This window comes from Ovis aries, chromosome 8, assembly GCF_016772045.2.
Source record: "Ovis aries strain OAR_USU_Benz2616 breed Rambouillet chromosome 8, ARS-UI_Ramb_v3.0, whole genome shotgun sequence".
Lineage (NCBI taxonomy): Eukaryota > Metazoa > Chordata > Mammalia > Artiodactyla > Bovidae > Ovis > Ovis aries.
The window spans coordinates 23,465,205-23,488,436 of NC_056061.1; the positions used below are offsets into that span (position 1 = coordinate 23,465,205).

Consider the following 23,232-nt stretch of genomic DNA (forward strand, 5'->3'; position numbering starts at 1 on the left):
TCTGCTTGAAAAGAAAATTAGAAGAGTTTTTGGTTTAAACTACTATTATTATTCTTACTCCCATTACTACAATAAATGAAATGAGGTTGTGATAGATTAGCTTTTACTTTTTAATTCAAATTGTTGTTGGTTTGGGAGGGTGTTTTTTGGGGGAAGAGGGTTCTGTATAGATAGGATAACAGGCTGAAAAAGAAATCTCTCTTTGAAGATGCTGCTGCTATACAAGTAGAACAGAACAGAACCCAGGTAATTTAGTTCATGGAATATTGTTCTGTGACATGTTTCTCTTTGCCAGTAATCATGAAAATAATCAGATGCTGGAAAAGTCCTCTTTCTCAAGTTATATAAAGATATTTTATTAACAGAGGATATAACACAGCACATGTATCATGCTGTACACTAGTTATAGCCACTGAGGATTCCCAGGCTAGGTCAGTTTGTAATAATCCTATTCTGTTTGCCTGCATATAGAGCCTGAAGATATGTGACTTGTCATCATGTAAGCTGCATCTTCTAGGAGCTCATGAGATTTGACTGAAATATCTTTGCTGGGTCCTTTCTGCAAACTCCTACCTTTATATGAGTAAATGCACGTAGTATTTTCCAGATTTGGCCCTACTGTAGCTAACCTGGTTTGGACAGCTGTGTGTGTATAGTGATTATCTTGTTTGTCTATGATGTGGGCTTCTAGTGATGTGGGCAGAGCCTAAGATTCTGAGCATCTACTCTTTGCTCCCTGATTGCTATTTGTCAGAGCAGTCTATCAGGTGTTGCTTCCCAGCAGTCCATTACTCTCCGTGGTGTACTTTGAAATTGTGCTTCAGTGTCTTTGCAAGACTGTATCTGTCCTCACAGTCTGTAGCTATCCCCACCATCAGCTCCCCAAACCACATCTGCTCAGTTACCCTGGTATCATCTATTTGTCTCACCTGTGGGGCTCCAAGGTAACACTCTGTGCTGACAGGCAGGCTGCATACCAAGACATTATTGTTGATGATGGTCTTGACTTGCCATTTCATGTTGAGCCTTATTTACACCTACATGAGAAGAACCAGGTGGTTTTTTCTAATTTACCCCTGTCTCAAAGCTGTGGGTTTGACCTAAACCCTCATTTTGTAAATTCAGAAGCATGATGCTATTTTGGTGTTTTCCAGTCCCCAGAAAAGTATATTTATCTTCTGAATCTAATTTTATTCTAATGTTCATTCCTTGCAGCTGTTGGGCAAGTTGCTGCTTACAAGCATCAGCTAGCAATTTTGTATTGTAATTTCAAAACATAGATTGCCAATGCCTTTTCTAAACGCCTCTATATAGCTTTTCTATTCTGAATAGACTCTAAAACCTAGATGCCACCTAGTGATTCACTGGTTGCATCGCTAGTAAAGAACTAGAATACTATCAGACCACAGTTGATTCCCATGTAGTAAACAGTCTATGTTTCCAGATTTCACTACTGAAAATAATAGGATGTTATTTTGATCATGAGTATACCTCTATTTCCTTCTCTCAAAGTAACTTAGGATAGTGATGGAATGGCATGCAAATTGCTCTTTCAAATATTTAATTTAAAAGATGTCTCCATAATGATCACTTTGTTGAGTTTCCCAGCATGTGAATTCACGCCACTTTGGGAAGTTCCTTATTGATCATGCCTATTAAGGAGCATAGCTTCTTTCACCTCCCGTAAAAGGAACTTGTAACAAAAACAGCTCTTTTTCAATTAGTAATCGCTTGAGATTTAGCTGCTGCTAACTGTGGAGCATAGCTTGGGGATATAGGTCAACTTTTATAGTGACTACAGACCAAACTTTGAATCTTGTAAAAAAAGATACTGTGCCCCAACATTTCAACTCGGAGAAGGCAATGGCAACCCACTCCAGTACTCTTGCCTGGAAAATCCAATGGATGGAGGAGCCTGGTAGGCTGCAGTCCGTGGGGTTGCTAAGTCGGACATGACTGAGTGACCTCACTTTCACTTTTTGCTTTCATGCATTGGAGAAGGAAATGGCAACCCACTCCATCCAGTGTTCTTTCCTGGAGAATCTCAGGGACAGGGGAGCCTGGTGGGCTGCCATCTATGGGGTCACACAGAGTTGGACACGACTGAAGTGACTTAGCAACAACATTTCAACTAATGTTTGTAAATGTCTAAGTGATGTGCTAGACATTCTGATATTCACTGTCTTACTTAAGCCTGGGAAAAACCTATGACATATGTAGTTTTCTCCATGGTATAAATCAAGTCAGTGAGCCTCGGAATGGTTCAGTAACTGTCCAGATAGGAAGCTAGTAAGTGATATGGGAAGTGAAGATCACCATAGGTCCTATGCTTTCTTCTATTCTCTTCACCACATTATGACTTTATTTCATATTAAACTTTTTGTACAAGATCATCACTGGCAGAAGCTGGGACCCACAGAAGCTGGTCTCAGAGAGATGGTTTTATTAAAAAAAATGTAATTATTTTCTATCTACATTTTTTAAATCATGTGAGGAGAATTTAACTAAACTGCTAGGAATGTTTGTTAAAATCTCCTTTCCTTTTCTATCCATGATCCTTTATACCCTCACTTTCTCTGAGTCTTCTTATTTAAAAATCCTTCACAAAACATTATCATCCCTGACCTTCTGTAACTTTTCTGTCTTTTAACAAAGGACACTATTCTCCTAATCTTACCCTCTCACCTTTCTACCCACAATCCCAGTTTTCCTTCATTCTCAACATTCTTATTCGGCATCACAAGAGCCCCAAGAATCCACCAGAAGACAGCAGGAGAAACCTCACGGGAACTTGCTGAGGGTAGATCAGGGGATGGCTCGCATGGACAAAGCCAGTACCATCTTCACCAAGCAGAGGGATAAGACAAAGCTGGGAGTATGTATATGGTAACAGCTTTTCCCCAACAATAACAAACTGGAGACTTTCATAAGAAGGACCTTTTTAACACATCCAGCACTTGCTTGGAAAACTAAGAATCATGCTGTGCTACTCCATTCCTTTTAAGTTTAGCATCCCTGCTGCTGCTTGCCTTAGAACTCCCCATGATAATCAATGAGTTACACTTCTATGACTTTGTCCAGCTTCTGCTAGAATCTCTCTGCCCTAGTTCTCATACATGTCATCGTAGCAAAAACATTTTGTCTAAGAAGTTAGTAAGAGAAGTATTTTCAAGTGTGCCTGCATGGTTTCTAATATGAATTCTCTCAGTAAAAAATGAAAGCCCAGCTCTGAAAGCTACACTTTTGTATCAGTTAGATATCTCAGAAGAGGCTGGATAACAAACAAGCACAAATTCTCAGCAGCATGTAATAAGAAGCATGTGTCTGGCTCATGATTTGTGGGTCATTTGGGACTGACTAATTTAGGCTGCACTGGGTTGGGTATATGATGATCTCAGCTGTTTACTCATGTGACTGGGGATCAGCTGGGGATCAGGCTAAGTCCACAGGGGCAGCTTAGTTCTGCGTGTCTCCCATCCTCCTGCTTTCTGCCCATGTTCTCATGACAGTAGCAGAAGTGCTGGAGAGCAAACTCAATACGGCAAGCATTGTGCAGGCCTTTGGTCAAATCGGGCTCCTTAATGTTTCATGGCCCAAAAAGTCCCATGAACAAACCCAAAGAAAAGGAGTAAGGAAAGAGATTACCCATTCTTATTAGGGCAAACTACAAGGCATATGACAATAAGCATGGATATGGGAAGAGGTAAAGAGTTGGGAACACAGATAGAGTCTACTATAGTCGTTGATCTATTATTCTTGAGTATCATCCTATTAAAAGTTAAGTATGGTTCCTTCTGGTAGTGTCAGCTCGAGATGCAAGTACTTTTCACTCATTCATCCGTTCATTCACTTTTTACTTAACACATAATGTTAAATTCTTTAGACAAGTGCTGCTTAATAGAAATATCTTGTGAGTCATAGATGGATTTAATTTTTTTTTTTTCTGGTAGCTACTTTTTAGAAGCTAAAAAGCCACAGGTGACTAGTAGCTACCATATTAGACAATGAAGTTAGAGACTATATATTGAACTTGGTGCCGAGGATATGACGCCTGCCACATAGATCTTACAGTCTTGAGAGAAAGGAGATTTAATTTAAACAGTGTAGGCATTATATATATTATATATCTTTCTGAGACGCTCATATTTTAGTTTACATTTCTCAGATCTTTTCATACCCCAGTGCACCAACTCCATTCCTTATGGTAATAGTTTTCTATTACACATTTCCATACAACCTCTCTAGCCTAGTTTGGATAGAGATATTTCAACATGCCTTTTCAAAATCTCTTATGAAGAGCTATCACTGTACACCAAAGTCTGGCAACAAAGGTGTGTGTGTGTGTGTGTGTGTGTGTGTGTGTGTGTGTGTGTGTTTTCCGGAATCAATATCGTAAAGGGACATTATCTGAGATCTTATTACCAGGTGGATAAATTTTCACATTATAACTTTACCTGATAAGAGCCCAAGATCCTTCATGATAGAAATATTGAACAGAAGAGTTGAGTTTATCAGTGTTTATCTGCTAAAAAAAAAAAGGGGGGGGTGGTTATAAGAGAATACATAATAGTAGTAAATGAAAGAGAGAATGTTGCTTCAGAAGTAGTACAAGGAATAATAGAAGCAGAAAATGGAGAAAAAAATTTTAAAAAGGAAACAATAGTCTTTATCTCTTTTTTACCTGATTAAGCTTGTAAGTGCCTAAAAGAAAGTTTTGACTTCTCTGCACTAAACTGTCTAAGCAAGATTTATCAAAAAGGGTGGTTTTTAGAAAACGATTATTGTCCGTCGAAACTGCAGATAAGGGTCTTGACAAGAATAGGGAGATAAGATGTTTTCTTTGTAGTCTAAAAAATAAAAAACCTGATATAGGCATCGCTTAAAAAACTGAAAAAGGTTTCTTTTAAATGCTGTGAATCACCCTGTGATTTCTTTTCTCTGTTTAAATCCTGTTCTGCTTATTGCATGCCTTTTCTTTGGTGATTCATTGCTTTGATTGTGTAATTCCTTGATATCAAAACTACTTTGGGCAAATGCCCTTGTGCTTCCTTGTTCCTCTGGCAACATGGCAGGTCCCAGTGCTGGCACTTGGATTATGCTCTCAAAGAACCCAGAGCTCCTTTGATTTTCATAACTTGTGTGATTGGTACTCATCTCCAAATAGCAAACAGTTTAGGTAGAGAACAACATACTGGATTTTAAGCTCTGAGATGCTGTTTTTACAAGATATTACTAAAAACTGCAGTTATGGCTCTGTGTTTTCATACAAGACACTTTAGAAAATGACTATAATTACATAGCGAAGAGAGTCCAGATTACATGGTGGGCATTTTTACACATTAAATTACAAAAATATATTTGCTCATCTACTCCAGTTTTTCATGAAGGATTTAAATCAGAACAGCAACATTGGTCTTATGTTTAATGTCGAAAGATCATTTCAGTCATTTCAAATAATATTTTCCAGCACCAGTGGATATCCACCAAATATCTCCTTTCTGCTCTCCCTCCCTCAACACACACACACACACACGCACATATACACACACTTGACATTCTTGCTTCTAATACTAAAATACTTTGAGTCATTTCCTTTTATTAAGATATTTTCAGATGGAGATTAAAAATAAATTGGAGAGTCAAGCAATAACATGAGAACTGAATTAAAACAGTTTAAGCTGAAGTCAGTGAGTAAACTGTGTCCTTGCAAATTACCTAAGAATCTTTATACCCCCATGGCTTAAAACAAAGAAGGCATACTATAAATCTTTATTAGATGAACAAGTGAATGAATGTTATCTATTTAACATTAAGAAATTTTAGTGACTGTGGGTTTCCCTTTTTCTGGAAGTAAGTCCCTTCAAGCAGAAAGAAGGATCTATGAATTGGACGGCCTTTTGGATACAGCCATTAGCACTCTGTCTCTGCTGTCATATCTCAAGGACTAGAAGGAGTCCCACCAACTGCAGAGAGGCCAGGCCTAAATATAAGTGGCAAAATAGGGCCACAGTTCTCAACTCCTATTTTCAGACCATGACTTCAGCCTCTTAAGTGTGGCCTGAACAGAATGGCGATGGAGGTCTAACCTTATGCTTATAACTTAAGCTATATCCCTTTCTCCTAAGGAAACCCTATTTCAGTTTCAATTTTAAGATCAAGTTCAGAGATAGTCTGAATCTTCCTTTAGCAAAGCAAAACCCATTAACATTTTACTAGGAAAGTTCTTTTCCAGTCATCAGATAAACATAGGTCTATATTTAGGATGTGGGAGAATTTCACTCATTCAATAAATAATCATCAAGCATCTTCACTGAAAAAGATTTGTCTCCTTTCATTAGACAAACTCTCAACATTTCTATGGTGTTCCCACTATCAGAATTACCGTTTTAAAGTTAAGATATGTTGAAAGTAGAGGAATTGTTTAAAACTTATAATTCTAAAATTCTGTATGTAAAGAAGCACCTTAGCAACACTTTTATTAAATGTTGATGAGCAGTACACTGTTGCTCTTAGCTTCTATGCTGACAGCACTTACATTTGGTTTCGCTGCTTCCCTTCCTTCTACCTGCCTTTCATGTTAATTAATACTTCATCTGACTTGCATGCAGGATACAACAGTTTTCATTTGTTAGTAAACCTCCCTAGTAACCAGAAATGGGAGTCCAGATTAATGGACAAACTTTGGCTGTGTGTGTTGGGGTGGGGGTGGGGGGGTGGTATGTGGGTGGCGGGGAGGAGGGAGAGGGAGAGAGAGAGGAACTTTTCCCAGAAATTTTGGAATCATAGACTTTTAGGCAGTCTAAGTGTTCAGAGGACATGCTGTCATTGATTCTCAGTTCAGGTTGAGTATTACAATCACCTGGAGATCTCCTGAGGCTCCATCTTCCCCAGACCAATTGAACCAACATCTTTGCTAACAGAAAGAACCTGGGGATGGCTATTTTCTTAAACCCTGCATACTCTAAAGTGCAGCCAAGGTTTTCAAACAATTCCTTCAGTCCAGTTCTTTTCATTTGGATAGACAAAAACCTGTCAGAAAGAAATGAAACATAATACCTCAGACCTTTTAGAACCTGGATTAGAAATCACATTACCTAGCCCCAATCCAGAGCAATTTCCATAACAATGTAGTACTATCTTTTGTTAGTCTTGACTCATTTGAACTTTCCCCTGATAAAATCATAACGGGAACTTGACAGGCACACAGCTGTTAGCAAGTGACCAGGCCCCTCCCCCAAGCGAGCAACTGTCTACTAGCGACCGTTAGCAATCCAGCTCAGCCATTGGTCAGCATCGTAATAGGCCCCTCCCCCCAAGCAAGTGACAGTGAACAAGGTTAGAGCAACTGTTAGCATTGCCTGCACCATTGCTTGGCATCAGGGGGTAAGGGAGGGGTGTCCGTACACCAAGCTAGTGACTGTTAGCAAGGTTGCAAGGTTACTGAGCAACCATTAGCAGTCCTGGCCTTCCCAGGGACTCAGTGGTAAAGAATCTGCCTGCCAGTGTGAGAGATGCTGGAGACAGGAGATGCAGGTTCGATCTCTGGGTCAGCAAGATCCCCTGGAGAAGGAAACTGCTGCCCACTCCAGTATTCTTGCCTGGGAAATCCCACGGAGAGAGGAACTACAGTCCATGGGGTTGCAAAGAGTTGGACCTGACTGAGCACTGCACACAGGGCATTAGCAGTCCTGCTCAGCCATTTGTTGTCATCACAGCAGGGCCCTCTCCTCTCTCTCCCCTTCCTTTGTATTAAAAGGAGCCTGAATTCAGACTGAAGGATGATTTTTTAAATTAATCTTTATTTGATTATAGTTGCTTTACAGATGGCACTGATGGTAAAGCTCCACCTGCCAGTGCAAAAGAGGTAAGAGATATGGGTTCGATCCCTGGGTTGGGAAGACCATCTGGAGGAGGGCATGGCAACCCACTCCAGTATTCTTGGAGGGAGAATCCCATGGACAGAGGGGCCTGGCGTTTACAGTCCATAGTGTTGCAGAAAGTCTGACGTGACTTAAGGGACTTTAGCACAGCACATAGTTGCTTTACAAAGTTGTGTGAGTTTCTGCTGTACAGCAAAGTGAATCAGCTATATTTATACATATACCCCTTCTTTTTTTGATTTCCTTCCCATTTAGGTCTCCACAGAGCATTGAATGGGATTTTCTGAGCTATACAGGAGGTTCTCATTAGTTGTCTATTTTATATATAGTATCAATAGTGTATATATGTCAATCCCAATCTCCCAATTCATCCTACTACCCATCTTTGCTCCACTGGTGTCTATACGTTTGTTCTCTATGTCTTTGTGTCTATTTCTGGGAGACGGGTTTTTGAGATGCTAGTCAGCTATCTTCTCGGTCTGCCAGCTGATTAAAGTCTTTATTCTTTGCCCCAGCAATTCATTTCCCAGTTTATTGGCCTGTGATGCAGTGAGCAGAGTGAGCTTGGGCTCAGTAACAAAATAAGCAGAAGAAATCATGCTTCTCAAATTTTTCTATCAAATGGCTGCTGCCGCTGCTGCTAAGTCGCTTCAGTTGCGTCCAACTCTGTGCAACCCCATAGACGGCAGCCCACCAGGCTTCCCATCCCTGGGATTCTCCAGGCAAGAACACTGGAGTGGGTTGCCATTTCCTTCTCCAATGCATGATGGGCATGACGGCAAAACCCTACCATGCTGGATTAACACATGAATTTCCTACATTTCTTGGTACTGTTGGCTTCATTGGCTTCTATCAAAAATAAGTTAGTCTTTGATTGTTGTGAAGAGTAACTTTCATTTCGTATAAGTCAAAAAGATATCTTCAATCACTTTAGCATATGTAGACCCATTTTTAAACTCATCATACATATAAGAGTAGGTGTAACTCACTTCCTGGGAAACATTCTGAGAAAACAACACTGGTAAAACATGGGCCCAGTTTGCAGTGTTGAAGATAGCGATAAACATTTTCCTGTTCTTTTGACATCTATCTTTTCTGTGTGTGTATATCTGTTGAACTCATCAAAGTCTAAAATATTTCAATTCAGCATAAAATTGCGGTACCAATTGTCATATGGCATATATTTTATCTTGTGCTGGGACGGAAAAGCATATCTAAATGCATCATGCCTATGCTCAGAAGTAATGCAAATCTTCTGTCTTGCCGCTGCCAGAAATAAATGAAAACGATAGTAGATAAAGGCTAGAAACATTTTTCTGTTTTGCACTGATGCAAAATTTTGTGTGTAGTGATCATCATCATGCATTAAGCATCCACTGTAAGCCAGACATTCTAGATGGGCAGAATATTGAAGGCATAGTTTCTTCAACTCTCTTAACTCAAAAACAAATAAACAGTCTAAAGTAGTTGAGAGTAAATAAACATTGAAGATTTTAAAACACTTAAATATATTCTATGATTTATGAGCAGAACTATATACAACCACATAGTTTTTTCAGCCTATTACAAGTCTCCACTAAAGACTTATTTACCTAATTAGATAACTGAACTGTGTCTATGCCTACACATGGTTGTTACCTTATGCAAATTGTGTATGAATTGTATCCATAGTGTACAGCATAGAGAAATTCATGAATAACAGGTGTTTTAATGATTGTTTTTATTAAAAGCCTGCAGAAATGCCCATGTCAGAACCACAGAGTAAAGAAAGATCAGTGTATTAGAAGGAGCTGGCCAGATGGAGGTCCATAATGAAGGTCACACTGCCCTGATGGAATTTACTGCCGCTCAGAGTAGGAGTCTCTGTATTACAAGTGTAAGAATTTGACACAAGCAGGAGATCTCATTCTGGTCAGAATCTCAAGGAACTGAAGCACCTGAATGAGGTGATCAGCTCCCAAATGGAGAACCACTCCACTACTGTGTCCAGAATGATGCTGTCCTTTTTGTCTAGTGCCTCTTTCTGACCTAGCAGTCCCTGGGGGAGCTGATGAATAAATGTGGGTGGTTGGGAGGGATGTGCCAAGTAGACCAAAGGGAAGTGTGAGGAATCTTCTGAAGATGTGACTTCCAGTTTCCAGGAGAACGAAAGATCTTGATCTACACCAGCAGCCTGTGATTCCTAGATTTTTTTCTTCATTCTCAAAGCTGCTGCTGCTGCTGCTAAGTCGCTTCAGTTGTATCCGACTCTGTGCGACCCCACAGATGGCAGCCACCAGGCTCCCCTGTCTCTGGGATTCTCCAAGCAAGAACACTGGAGTGGGTATTCTCAAAGCTAGTGGTGATCAATCCATGCTTCACAGAACCCTAGGGTTCTGTGTAAAGATTATTTTGTGGGAGATGGATCCTCTTAAAAAGAGAGAACAAAACTTTAACTGCTGCTCTCTCTACCCATTCTCTCCCTGTTATGATACAGTTTTAGGTTCTTCAGTCCTTTTCCAGTCCTATCTCCTGCTAATGACATTATTTCCCCTTAGTGGAATATTGGGACTTCCTAAACTCCCTGTCACTCTTTTATTGAGATAATCACAGAAGGTCAGTCATCTAGGGATAATCATAAGTCATAAGTAACTTGTACTTAATTCTCATCATATGGTATTATTTCCCTGATTTCCTTAGGAAGTTTTCAAAATTATAAGTGAGAATTTTACTCTTTACAAGTAGGTACTGTTATATGGTACTCTAGATCTTTGAGCCTGAGGTAGATTCACAAAACTTTTTATATTTCAATGCAATATTGAGAGAAAAATGTACATAAAATATACATAAATAGGCAAGCCTATATTCTTTTTTCGCTCTCATAAACTCTTTACGCCATGTGTTTTCTAAAATGTCATTACTTGCATTAGAGATAGCTATGACATCCATTGGCAATCTCATACTCTTAAAGGAATCAACTTTTAAAGAAATACAAAAGGTTTTGTACTATAATTAAGGAACATATATCAATTTTCATGCAAAAGGACTAAACCCATGTTGCCATTAGAAATAGAAGTTAACAAAATAGAAAAGTTTAGCCAGAGAAATATCATATACTTGAAAATCACTGTTTCCATTACACAGAAAAGAAGCATGTATAAAGATGCAGAGTGTAAGGTCCTTTCTTCATGAGTTCTGCTTACTTTTTTTTTTTTATATAAAGAGAAGCAAAATAAACAGTGCCACTTCATCCTATGCCTTGGAGTTTAAGTTACCGGAGGAAAGAAATCATGACTTTATCCTGGTAGAATTTTCCTTGAAAAGCGGGTGAATATTAAATCATGAATCACTAGTTTCTTAAAATATCTTTTAATATCTTGGGTAAAAATTGTAAAATAGCCTGCTGTCTGATTTTTAAAACAATTATTTGTAGTCATGCTTAAAATGCATTTGTGCAAGGGGGTTTCTTTTTTGACTTTTTCCTTCCCTTAAAAGAAAAAAAAAAGTTTAGGCTCCCTAACATAGTCAATACTCTGAGAAAACTTGCAAATATTTATAACTGAACAATAAACCTATTAGAAGCCCAAAGGCAATTACCTCTTGTCTAAATATGCCTTAGGCAGATTTCAACTAGTTTTTAAGAAGCAGAAGTTTAAGCTTGCTCAAGAATTCTATTTATGCAACAAAATTTGCATTATCTACTCTTATTTCCTGCCCTCTTCTCCTCTGGTTCCTTTCACTTCTGTCTACCATTTCTCAACGTAGAAAGCATTATCTGGCCACAGCTACACAGTCAGAAGTCTTTAAGAAACATGTACCTGTGTCCTCTTGTTTAATTAAACACTTACAGCCCCACTGTTTCTTTACCTTTAGACTCCAGTACATGTTCTTATTTTATTTTATTTTTATTTTTTATTTTATTTTATTTTTTTTAATTTTTATTTTTACTTTATTTTACTTTACAATACTGTATTGGTTTTGCCATACATTGACATGAATCCACCATGGGTGTACATGCATTCCCAAACATGAACCCCCCTCCCACCTCCCTCCCCATAACATCTCTCCGGGTCATCCCTGTGCACCAGCCCCAAGCATGCTGTATCCTGCATTGGACATAGACTGGTGATTTGATTCTTGCATGATAGTATACATGTTTCAATGCCATTTTCCCAAATCATCCCACCCTCTCCCTCTCCCTCTGAGTCCAAAAGTCTGCTATACACATTTGTGTCTTTTTTGCTGTCTTGCATACAGGGTCATCATTGCCATCTTTCTAAATTCCATATATATGTGTTAGTATACTGTATTGGTGTTTTTCTTCTTGGCTTACTTCACTCTGTATAATTGGCTCCAGTTTCATTCACCTCATTAGAACTGATTCAAATGTATTCTTTTTAACGGCTGAGTAATACTCCATTGTGTATATGTACCACACCTTTCTTATCCATTCATCTGCTGATGGGCATCTAGGTTGCTTCCATGTCCTGGCTATTATAAACAGTGCTGCGATGAACATTGGGGTACATGTGTCTCTTTCAATTCTGGTTTCCTCGGTGTGTATGCCCAGCAGTGGGATTGATGGGTCATAAGGCAGTTCTATTTGCAATTTTTTAAGGAATCTCCACACTGTTCTCCACAGTGGCTGTACTAGTTTGCATTCCCACCAACAGTGTAGGAGGGTTCCCTTTTTTCCACATCCTCTCCAGCATTTATTGCTTGCAGATTTTTGGATCACAGCCATTCTGACTTGTGTGAAGTGGTACCTCATTGTGGTTTTGATTTGCATTTCTCTGATAATGAGTGATGTTGAGCATCTTTTCATGTGTTTGTTAGCCATCCGTATGTCTTCTTTGGAGAAATGTCTATTTAGTTCTTTGGCCCATTTTTTGATTGGGTCATTTATTTTTCTGGAATTAAGCTGCAGGAGTTGCTTGTCTATTTTTGAGATAGTTGTTTGTCAGTTGCTTCATTTGCTATTATTTTCTCCCATTCTGAAGGCTGTCTTTTCACTTTGCTTATATTTTCCTTTGTTGTGCAGAAGCTTTTAATTTTAATTAGATCCCATTTGTTTATTTTTGCTTTTATTTCCAGAATTCTGGGAGGTGGATCATAGAGGATCCTGCTGTGATTTATGTTAGAAAGTGTTTTGCCTATGTTCTCCTCTAGGAGTTTTATAGTTTCTGGTCTTACATTTAGATCTTTAATCCATTTTGAGTTTATTTTCGTGTGCAGTGTTAGAAAGTGATCTAGTTTCATTCTTTTACAAGTGGTTGACCAGTTTTCCCAGCACCACTTGTTAAAGAGATTGTCTTTACTCCATTGTATATTCTTGCCTCCTTTGTCAAAGATAAGGTGTCCATATGTGTGTGGATTTATCTCTGGGCTTTCTATTGTGTTCCATTGATCTTTATTTCTGTCTTTGTGCCAGTACCATACTGTCTTGATGACTGTGGCTTTGCAGTAGAGCCTGAAGTCAGGCAAGTTGATTCCTCCAGTTCCATTCTTCTTTCTCAAGATTGCTTTGGCTATTTGAGGTTTTTTGTAGTTCCATACAAATCTTGAAATTATTTGTTCTAGTTCTGTGAAAAATATCACTGGTAGCTTGATAGGGATTGCATTGAATCTGTAAATTGATTGGGGAGTATACTCATTTTCACCATATTGATTCTTCTGATCCATGAACATGGTATATTTCTCCATCTTATTTTAGATTACGCTAAGAAATCTCTCATTTAGGTAATATCAGGATACAACATAGGCTAAAATTTCATCCTTACCTTAGAATCTCTGCAGTTCTTTTTTCCCCCTTTCAGGTAAATATCCAATACCTAGGAATTAATTTGTACTTGGGATAACTATTTTCCAAAGTAACTAGTCTTGGCTCAAAAAAGACTTTAGCTGTTAATTATCTGTTAAAAATTATTGAAGTTTTTGCTTATATTTTTCAAAGGTAAAAGATTTCTAAAGATAAATATAAAATATTTGAGACCATAATAGTGAAAGTAGAAAACATCATGTTTGAGTGTTTGTTTACATTATTCAGTACTTGTCTGAAGGTTTTCTGTGTCATGCAGAAAAACAGTTCCTTTGTAACTAATCTATACAGATTATATAGAATTGGGATCCAGAAACAAGGTTCCTCTTGTTTACACTTCCATTTTTGACAGGATAATAATATATTTCCCCTTGTCCATTTTTAATCTTATCCTTTTAAGAGAGAATCAGAGTAGAAGAAATATCAGTATCAATACAATTGAATGCCTCTGACCCCTACTATGTTCTGTTCTTCTGTATAGTACAAAGAAATAAGGCATTTCTTTGTGTTGAGTTTACTTATAAGTAATTCAAATAATAACATATACAGGAAAAAAAAATAACACAAGTGTTTCATGGTACAAGAGTTATTGCAAGAACATTCATTCAACAACTGTTTATTGAGTTCTGAGGATGTGTTAGGCACTCTGCTAGATGAGAGTATTTTAAAAATGAGGATAATTATGAACAAAAATGATTGCTTTCCTCTAGGGAGATGAGGATAAAGAAGTAGGGACTGAGTGATATAAGTCCTTTCTCTTTATCCTAAGGAAAGCGAGAAGGCATTGAAGGCTTTTAAATGGAGGGTTGACATGACTGGTTCTGTGTGTGTTTTGTTTTGTTTTGTTTTTAAATCACACAAACACCATGAGGAGAATTTAGTGGAGAATTTAAAAATAGAAGATGAGAGACAGAAAAAAGTCATGCCCTATTCCAGGCTATAGATGCGGTCTTAGAGGTGGTGGTGGCGGTGCTGGTAGAGGAGAAAAGGAAACGGTTGTTAATTCTTTCTTCAGGGGATCTTCCTGACCCAGGGATCAAACACAGGTCTCCTGCATTGCAGGCAGATTCTCTACCATTTGAGCTATAAGTGAAGTGAAGTGAAGTGAAGTGAAGTGAAGTTGATCAATCGTGCTCGACTCTTTGCAACCCCATGGACTGTAGCCTACCAGGCTCCTCCATCCATGGGATTCTCCAGGCAGGAGTACTGGAGTGGGTTGCCATTTCCTTCTCCAGGAGATCTTCCCCACCCAGGGATTGAACCTAGGTCTCCCACACTGCAGGCAGACGCTTTACCATCTGAGCCACCAGGGAAGCTCATTTGAGCTATAGGGAAGTCCCAAATTCTTAGTCATGTCTGACTCTTTGCAACCCCATGGAATAGTCCATGGAATTCTCCAGGCCAGAATACTGGAGTGGGTAGGCTTTCCCTTCTCCAGGGGATCTTCCTAACCCAGAGAATGAACCCTGGTCTCCCTCACTGCAGGCGGATTCTTTCCCAGCTGAGCCACCAGGGAAGCCTGAAAAGGAAAGAGAAAGATAGAAAAGGGAAACAAAGTAGATAGATTTTGAAAAAATTATTAAGAAATAAAATCAAAAGGATATGATAATCAGAGACTAGGGGGAAAACAAGAATTAAATCTACTCTGATTCCTTGTTTAAAGGTTGAAGGCCATGGTTTTTGGCTTAATTGATGGCTTATGGTGCTGTTTACAAAAATAGAAAACACTGGAGGAAAAGTGTATTTGAGAGGAAGTTTTTATGAATCCAGTTATGGAAAAATTCAGTTTGAGGAGCCTACATGACATTTAGGTTGAGATGTCAAATATTCAGTTAGAAATAAAAGTCTGGCAATAGAAGAAAATGTTAAGCTAAAGATTTGAGAGTCTTCATCAAATGATCGCATTATATACTTTGATGAGCTCTCTTATCAAAATATACAATGGAAAATAAAGTGATTTAGATTAAGATTCTCTCACTATGAATTAGAAAACTCTGGCAACATTTCGTGGGAAAGAGGGCTGGATCATGAAAAGAGGTAGAATATAGATAAGAAAGAGAGAGAAATGAATGAAATGCAGGAACAAAATAAAAATATAAATAAATAGATTGTAAAGATCTTGGTTACAAGTAAGATAAATACCAACCCAAACTGGCTTAATAAAGAAAACTTGGAACCTATAAATTTACACATAACTGAAAGTTTCAGGGTATTCTACCTGCAAGCAGTGGTCTGTCCATGGGTGATACCCCAAGATCAGAGCTCAGATGCGTTGTTTTTCCAGTTATTTTTTTGGTGTTGACTTAAGTTCTGTCAAGTTCTCCTCTGATGATCCCAAGATGATTGCTAGTAGTTCCAGATGCTATATGTTCATATGCTCATGTCCAGCAAGAAAAAGTCTTGTTTGTTTTTGCATAATAATGCAATGAAAACCCCAGAATGGAGATCATTGAACTATTAAGATTGTATGCTTATCCCTAACATTGTAGGTAGAGGTTGAGATACACAGATTATTTTTAACTAGTCCAGGTATACCTCTGGAGTGAAGATAAATCCTCTCACTAAACTACTCAAAGTATTAGGAAAGGAGGATAGGAAATCTAGGTGTTACATCATAAGAAGTCTTAAATACCAAGTTAAAGACCTTATTCTTAATTTAACATACCAAAAAGAGTTCTTGTATTTTGAACTGGAGCAAGATCCAATGAAATTATTTCAAAAAATTAAGTCTTGAGGCAACTATAGTACATATGGCAATGTTTAAAAAAAAAGAAAAAGAAAGAAACCTGTTAAAAGAGCCTACAGCAATACTTTAGGAAAGAGAAAGTGAAAACCAAACCGTGATTGAGTAAAAATGTTGATGAAAGAAGACAGTAATGAAGTAAGGGATATGACAGTATTTCAGGTGAATCCATAGGACTTAGCAAGATAGTAAGAATAAACTTTATGGTGGAACTTCAAAATCTTCCGCTGAGATTTCAAATAAGGTGATAACTTTGGCACTGAGGCAAAAATGGAATCCTTTCTTTGACCATAATACTTGACCCTTTTCTTCTAGTCTTAGCTCTGAGCTAGGCTTTTCTTTTTTTTCTTCTTTTTAAAATAAATTTATTTATTTAAATTGGAGGCTAATTACTTTACAATATTGTAGTGGTTTTGCCATACATTGACATGAATCTGCCACGGGTGTACATGTGTTCCCCATCCTGAACCCCTCTCCCACATTCCTCCCCATCCCATCCCTCTGGGTCATCCCAGTGCACCAGCCCCGAGCACCTGTTCTAGTTAGCATCGCCTTGTAACCTATTCAGAGAAGGCAATGGCACCCCATTCCAGTACTCTTGCCTGGAAAATCCCATGGATGGAGGAGCCTGGTAGGCTGCAGTCCATGGGGTCGCTAAGAGTCAGACATGACTGAGTGACTTTAATTTCACTTTTCACTTTCATGCATTGGAGAAGGAAATGGCAACCCACTCCAGTGTTCTTGCCTGGACAATCCCAGGGACGGGGGAGCCTGGTGGGCTGACGTCTGTGGGGTCGCACAGAGTCGGACATGACTGAAGCAACTTAGCAGCAGCAGCAGCAGTGTGACCTATTACTTCCCACACGCACAACTTTCCTAGAAGTCCAAAGAAGGCAAGTTACAAACTCAGAATAAAACCTGCCCTTCACTCCACTGAATGAGAACTTACAGATTACATGACTGCTTAACAATGTTTTTTTAGCATTTTGTCAACTTACAATGAGTGTTAGCAAGCAACAGAACACCCAATGGTTTAAACAAGTACAATTTCAAAGGAAGAAGTTAGCAGTGTTGGTTCAGCTGCTTGTCAGTAACAAGGCCGGTATCTTTGCATTTCTCTGGACTTTCCTTATGTTTTACATCATGGTGATAAGATGACTGTTCTACCTCCAAGTATTGTAGCCTTATTCAAGGCTATCAACTGTGTGGTAAAGAGCAGAGGAGCAGAAATTTTTCTGTTTATCAATAAAGCAAATCAATTGCCTGGAGTTCTTTCCCAGTGTACTTCTTATAGTTCATGGGCCAGAACTGGGTCACATGACCACTCTTAGCAGTAAGGGAGACCAGAAAGAACATTTGATTTTTTGTTCTCTATTTTGTGAATCATAGCAAGAAAGTTGGGAATGTTTTTTGGGTGACCAAACTGTAAGTTCTACCATGAAAACCTATCATTCTACAGTGTGCTCTGTGCTTACATATGTATTACACTCTTGTTTTGTATTTGACTTTGTATTTCTCCATACATGATGCCTCCTCTACCCTTTGGGACAATATCTGCATGATTAATTTCCAATTTTGAAAGTGGATCTTTCATTCTCTTTTTCCATTAACTACTGCTAACATCTGTTTAACTCATGCAATAAAGAAGCTAGAATTTTGGCTTCCCTAAATAGACAACATATATTTACTACAAAGGATATTATTTTTATTTATGTCTAATTATCTTGGAAAGCATTATCCATGTGTAGTAAAATATAACAAAAGTACGAAATGATTCCATAGGGATTTAGTGAATCTATCATGTCTTATCTTTTGTTAGGTATGATAGTCTTGCATAAGAATATATTTTTAAAAGGCCTCATCAACCTTGACTTAGAAAGAAATTCAGCACCAAAATGTAGCACCTGCATATCAAAAATAAAATTAGTAATTATATCACTTGATGCAATGTTTAGAAAAATAGTCAATTAAAACTGTATGAATTCAACCAGAATCCTCTGAGGCAAGAGCATCATGCAATTCTGACTTCACAATGACATGAAATTTTAAATGACAACTGTGCTAAATCAGGGAGCAGCAAACCCAGGCCAAGGTTAAATTTAGTAACACTGCTAGTTTACTGAAAATAACCTTCTCCATAGCAGATTCTCTATGAATTTCAGGTGACCGACTACTTGTTTTTCTATTCTGTTCAGAGGTAATCAGGAACCCAGAGGCTTCAGCGTTGGCTTCCCTTCTCAGTGGCATTTCTGGTGTCCACCTCAGGAGTCTCCTTGGCCAGCCTTGATATACTCAGAAATTAAACAGAAGATCCACTGCACATATTCTTCTTGAAAATTTTCATCATATATGTTCAGAACTTACCAAATAAGCATAAGGATTTGAAGGTAAGAGAACTTTGGAAGTAACTCACATTCTTATGTAACTCTTAATTACATCAAAAAGTGAAAATTAAATCTATTTTTAAAAAATATACAAAAGTAAAAGAAATAATTGAATATAAGGAAAAATAGCTAGCTATGTGTAGTTAGTTCTACAGCAAAAAAAAGGGGGGGAATAAAATACAAAGTTTTAAAGTTTTATATGTCATATAAATATAAATACAAGCGTGGCACAGTGGTTATCTTGATATCTGAAATCAGTTTCACACAAAAAAGCATGGCATACAGTGGTTCTCAAATTTTAATATGCATAAGAGTTAAATGAGGGGAGAAGGAGGATTATAAAATGCTGATTCCTGGGCGTATTTCACAGAGAGATTCACTATGGTCCAGCAATTTGGATTTTTTATAGCTACTCACCCTCAGATGATCCTCATGAAGATGGTCCTTAGACCTTTAAGAAACAGAGAAATTAGCATTTAAAATAATGTACTTCTAATTTTCAGGCTACATTAGAAGGGATTTTGTGTGGCTTGTTTCCTACAGTCACAGAGTAAATAAGGAAAGCATACCTTAGTGCTAAATTAGTATTCCTTTTTTGACCCCCCAAATTGAACTATTAATCCTTTCTAATATTCTTTTTTTTTAATATAGTATGATGTGCTAATTCCCAGATGTCCCTATCTCTCTTTTAGAGTGACAGTCCTGTCATTGCTCTCTTCAGCTGTTTCTGTGTTCCGCATAATGTTTTGGTTTATTCAGATGACTATGGATCTAATTCTAAGAAATATCTAGATGATAGTAATGAAGTACTGCTGAGGCTGGCTAAATATTTCTTTCTTTTCTTTTTGTGAGGGTTTGTCTTTTCTCTTCATTTTGAAAACTCAGCCTTAGAATTCAAAAGAACAGATCTGCATAATATGCCTTTGGCTACTCTTTTTTTTCCTCGGCAGCTTAAACCTTAAAAATTATGTGCTGTATTTATAACAGGCTACATGTATGTTTGTTGAATATCACTTTATTGTATTTTTGTTTCCATATTTCATTTAGCAACTTCATCTTTATTATTTGTGATTTTAAGTTTATAGAAGATTTGCTTTTTATTTCAGTGAAAGAAGTGATTGGTATGGACATATCCAGACCTTAAATTGTGATGATTTTTTAAAGATTCAGTATTATATTTTTATAGTGAAGAATGAAGTTTTTAATCAAAATCTGTTGAATTTCAGGCTTATTGCTATTTTCTGTTAGTCTTTGTGTGAACTGATTCATATTGTATAGATTTCCTTGTCCATAAAATATCAAAAGGCAAGAATAAACCTTTAATCAAAAAAAAGTGTGTCCCTATAACTCATTAGCTATGCATGTTATTTATTAATATTACACAAAGAAAACTGGTATAGTCATATGCATAAAATGAAGCAGCATAAAAGTTTAAAATATATATATAAAACTGAATCACCTTGCTACACACCAAAAACTGATATAACATTGTAAATTAACTATACTTCAATAAAAATTTTTAATAATGAAATAAAGTAATACTTAAAGTAACTAAAACAAAAGATTTGCAGAATTGTTTTAACTATAATGATGAATTTTCATGTACATTTGCTGTCAGAACTGTCCTCAATAATAAGATTGCCATTTGATGATGAAGTTCTAAAATTTGTAGTAAACAAGATGATAAAAATTCTTAAATATGTAGTACATAAGTTTATGGTCAACAGAGTCTCTGAATAAGATTTCATGAAGTTTTTAGTGTAGATCTTCTATAATACTTCTGTTTCAAAAAAATAGAAACTACTCTTTCACACTTTCGTGGAGAAAGAATGGAGTTATGTCTTCAAACGAGCCACATTTATTATCATTGGTGTATTTATCTCAAATTGTAGCTCCGTAAAGAAAACTTACAATGTAGTTTTAGGGAACCTTAGTGAAACAACCTCCATACTCATGAAGTGAAATATACAATAAAAGAGTAAATTACAGAAACTTTATAGAAGCATAAAGTTTTAGAGCAAAAATGGAGCGTTGAGATCGTCTAGCCTAGTCCCTTCATGTACTACCAAACTTACTGGTAAAAAGCTTAATACAAAAGAACAGTAAACATCAGTCTGGTCAGATATGGCTTATTAACAAGGAGAAACTAGCCAAGTGTTTTGCAATATTTATGTCTCGTATGAGAAAATGAAGTTTGAAGAAGCGAAGAAAGTACCTGGGTACTTATAATTCAACTTGAAGTCATAAATTATTTTAGTTGTCAGTAGATAATCTACCATGACATTAATCTAGAAATGAAAGTAGCAAACTTAGGTTTATTTCAGGCTGGACTGTCTGTATCTGGAAGTCTGATATTGAGAGGGAAAAAGAACTGAAAGAAGCATTGAGCTTTAGAGCAGAAGAGCCATCTGGGACCATTCAGTATAGGAGAAAGGAAATTCAAATATATGAGAATCTCTGGGAAGTATTAGTGTTATTGTGAAACAGTGTAATAATGATATTTGTGAGATGTCCAGGATAATTAAAATGTGTTTATTATTCTCAGTTTATGAAATTGGAAGGTCATTTAAATTTATGTAGCAAAAGTGAAGTCATTAATGTGGCAAAATACTCATAACATATTGTAATGGAAACAACAAATTATAAACCATGTTGTGATATGGTTCTCATTTTTATTAAGAAAAACTACAATGCATAGGAAGAAAATTGAAATGATCTACCTCATAATATTATTCATGATTATGATCAATCAATGAAATTATGGTTGATTTTTATGGCTCCTCAGGATTTATAAAACTTTTTCTAAAGTATATCATACTACAGTAATTTTAGCATTTTTTAAGGGCTGAGAGAATATTTAGTTATCTGGGAAGTTCACTTTCACAGAACTGTAAGATAGCCCTGCTAACAGTTATCTCAAATAGCCTTTAAACAAGGTGCTTGCATCTTGTGGTATTAAGCTGATTTGAATATGAGAATATTTTCTTCCAATTAGGTCAAAATGAATTTTAGATGTAATTCTTAATTTGTGGAATATTGCAGAAGATAAATTTCTCAAGTTTATCTCCTCACTAAACACTGAAATTTTTGAATTATGGCATTAATTTCTTAAAGTAGTCTTTATTTCTGTATGTATCATGTAATTCCAATTTGTTTTCAAGAGTTTTCTAACTATAATAGCTTGCTCCATTTGGAAGATAATTTTATATATTTGGTTACATTAGTGTTAATATGTCTTTGTTCTTTAAATCTCCGGTGTAACATATGGTTAGTCTTACCATTATTACTACCAGCTGCGGCTGGCCTATGATTTTGTTCATTCTGTTTGAATCCAAAGTAATTAGCTCTTTAGTTTAATGACAATATTTGTTAATGGGTTTTTAGGGCCAAATTCTGCTGTTAGAGAGTGGGTGGTATATTTGAAGATAGAATCTGGCCCTTATGTTTTAAGCATAAGCTGTGTAATTTGATTTCAAAATGATGGTTTAGAGAGTTTACAGTAGGAAAATGAAATCTGCATTTATCTGAAGTTTGTCAGTTTCAAGAAACAGAAAATGAAAGTGAAAATTTATGTAAATGAACAGCAAACCTACTCTAAATTCTCCAATACAGCTATTCTATTCTGTATATTGTATCACTTCATGCATATTTGGCATAAGAAATGAAATATGTCCTGTCACATAAGGGAAATTACCTAATGTCTGCTTGTAATTATCATTTCATTTCTTATGAAATATTTTTGATCATTGTATTTTTTCCAGCTTTATGGAAATGTAATTGACATATAACATTGTGTAAGCTTAAGATATACAATGTGATGATTTGATACTTTTGTATAAGGCAGTTACCATGATACCATGAGTACCATGATTAGGTTAGTTAGCACATTCATCACCTCACCTAAGTAAGAGGAGATATCTTAAATGTTCTCACCATACACATGAAAATTGATCGTTGTATTTTTGAAAGACTCATGAAGTGGAAAGAATGTTTGCTTGGGGATCACTAGGATTCAAAGTCAGACTCAGTTTCCTGGTGGTGGAGTGACCTTGGGAAAATCTCTTTACCTCTCCCTGGGCCTGTTTTTTCTTCCTAAAATGATGCCTTTGTACCAGATGATCCCAGGAGTCGCTCTAAAATAAGTCTGGCTTGCTTTAAAAAGAGTGTTATGTGGAAGATGCAGCTTCCTAGGTGGGTAAGTGATAAAGAAGCTGTCTGCCAAGGCAGGAGAGTTCAGTCCCTCAGTCAGGAAGAACCCATGGAGGAGGAAAGGCAATCCACTCCAGTATTCTTGCCTGGAAAATCCCATGGACAGAGGAGCCTGGAGGGTTACAGCCCATGAGATTGCAAAGAGCTGGACATGGCTAAGTGACTGAGCCTGAGCATGATGAGGAAGGCACAGAGAAGGTGAGGAAAATGCAAAGACTT

The 23,232-nt window shown here is 37.1% G+C and overlaps 1 protein-coding gene across 4 annotated transcripts in view; it reads left to right on the plus strand.

Annotated features, from left to right (window-relative positions):
• HS3ST5 (heparan sulfate-glucosamine 3-sulfotransferase 5) overlaps positions 1–23,232 on the plus strand; it is a 297,749-nt gene that overhangs the window by 97,269 nt on the left and 177,248 nt on the right. For 3 of the 4 annotated variants that reach the window (XM_060419216.1, XM_060419215.1, XM_027972353.3), the window contains exon 1: positions 18,563–18,807. The gene's annotated coding sequence lies outside the window, so the exon portion shown is untranslated. Of the gene's footprint in view, positions 1–18,562; positions 18,808–23,232 lie in introns of those variants that run through there. The other variant, XM_060419214.1, reaches the window with a different exon arrangement.